Source organism: Glycine max, chromosome 8, assembly GCF_000004515.6.
Source record: "Glycine max cultivar Williams 82 chromosome 8, Glycine_max_v4.0, whole genome shotgun sequence".
NCBI classification, from domain to species: Eukaryota; Viridiplantae; Streptophyta; class Magnoliopsida; order Fabales; family Fabaceae; genus Glycine; species Glycine max.
In genome coordinates this window covers 18,928,534-18,931,047 of record NC_038244.2, presented here as the reverse complement: position 1 = coordinate 18,931,047, position 2,514 = coordinate 18,928,534, and positions in this window count along the sequence as shown.

Below are 2,514 nucleotides of genomic sequence, written 5' to 3'. Positions count from 1 at the left end.
GAAATTGAACTTTAATGGACATGTGAGAAGTATGAGGAGTAATGCAAAACTTCCTCGGTTCTTAATGATTGAAGCACTTAAAACGACTGTATATATAATAAATAGAGTTCTGACTAAGGTTGTCTCATAGACACCTTTTGAGTTGTTCAAAGGTTGGAAACCAAGTTTGTGACATATATGCAGTTGGGGATGACTATCCAAAGTAAGAATTTATAATCCACAAGAGAAGAAACTAGACCTTAGGACTATTAGTGATTATTTCATTAGATATGCTAAAAAATAAAAAAAGGTATAGCTTTTATTATCTATCGCACATCACAAGGACTGAGGAATTAAGAAATGCAAAATTTCTTGAAAATGACTTGATCAGTAAAAGTAATCATTTTCAAGACATTATTTTTGAAAAAAATCATTATGATGCTCCACCTTCTAGATCAAGTGATAGATTAGTAGTCATTCACACCCCTCAATTTCAAGCAGGTGTTAGGCGATCAGTAATTGAAGTTCCATAAGTTGTTAAAAATAATCATGTATATCAAGTTGTTGATGAGAAACAAGTTCCTCAATAAGATGATAATGCAACATTAAGAAGATCTACAAAAGTCAAAAGGTCAAGAATTCCTAGTGATTATGTAGTATATGTACAAGAATTAGACTACAACATTGGAGCTGAAAATGATCCTAACATGTTTTCATAGGCTATGAGTTCTAAGGAATCAAATTTGTGGTATAATTCCATGAAAGATGAAATTGATTCTATGGCATGTAACAGAGTTTGAGATCTCATTAAGTTGCTTGATGGTGTAAAATCCTTCCAATTTAGATGGATCTTTAAAACAAAGAAGGACTCACAAGGCAACATTGAGAGACATAAGGTAAAACTTGTGGCCAAAGGATTCACTCAAAAAGAAGTAATTGATTACAAAGAGAATTTTTATCCTATGTCTAAGAAAGACTATCATTGAGTAATTATGGAATTAGTATCTCAATTTGACTTTAAGTTACATCAAATGGGTGTGAAAATGAAATTCCTCAATGGTGATCTAGAAGAAAAGGTTTACATGAAACAACCTGAAGGATTCTTCTCCAGTAATGGTGAGCACTTAGTCTACAAGCTTAATAAATCCATATATGGATTGAAACAAGCCTCCGGCCAATGGTATTTAAAATTTCACGAGGTTATTTCTTCTTTTGGTTTTGAAGAGAATGTCATGGATAATTGTATATACTAGAAGGTCAGTGAGAGTAATATTTATTTTCTTGTTTTATATGTGGAATATATTTTGCTTGCAACTAGTGATCAGTGTATGTTATATGAGGTGAAACAATTTCTCTCAAAGAAATTTGATATGAAAGATATAGGTGAGACATCTTATGTCATAGACATTAAGATCCATAGAGAAGGATCTCAAGGCATTTTGGGCTTGTCTCTAGAGACCTATATCAACAAAGTTTTAGAGAGACCTATATCTAGCACCAATCCATATTAAGTCTTCTTATGTTATTCACTCTCTTATGCCAAGTAATGACATTATGAAAAACTTAGTGTTTGATTCACCGTTTACCAACCAACACACTTTCATTTTCTGGTACATGAGTGATTCGAGTATACTAGAAACAACCTTGTAATCCTCTAAAAGTTGACACCCTTGTAATTGCCTCTTGTAAAGAAAGATCTTCTACCTCATCCTTTAAATATAACTCGCATTTTTTACCTCCAAATTGCCAAAAACCCCTTGTTCCACTTCTTCAAAAGCATTCTTTAAAATAAAAATTTGTCCAAGAAGCCTGCCAAACTAAATTCAGGAAAGAATTGTGTGAAAGCCAAACATCTATGAATCTAAAAGGCTTCGACCACCAATCTTTATGTAAATGTTTCAAGATTGGATTGGCAAGGATTTGACATGGATCGGTTAAGGACACATTGGATTGAATAAAGCCAATGTGTTGGCCATTCCTAGCTTACAAGACATATGTGAAGACGACTCACTACTGATCTAGAAGTACTAAACCATGTAACTTTACGTCTCAATAAAGGCACATCTACAACTACATAACATCAATAACATCATTAAATTCTTAGATCATCAGATCATGTTAATAAAGTGTTTGCCCACTTCCCCTTCTTTCCTTTGGTTCTCTCAGATCATTGTAATCCTCGATAATACACCATAATTCAACACCCCTCACCTCTATCAATCTATTGAGATTCTCTCACAACTCTCTTTTACCCACCATAGTGAATGGTGAATCAATGTTGATGATCACCACTTCAACTAAATTAGCCTTCCAAGTGACTTTGATTCCTAGAAAACTCATACTGAAAAAACCTCTAGGATATCAAGAGTTATTTCTCCATAAAAGTAAGCCGCCTGATGTGTTAACGGCTAGAACAAATTTCCATTCCATATTCTAACCACCCCAAATGGTTGGAAATTTGTTCTCCTTTATACCCTGGATCTTAGTCTCTTACACACACGCATGAAGTCTATTTGTTTTCTTATAATAATATTC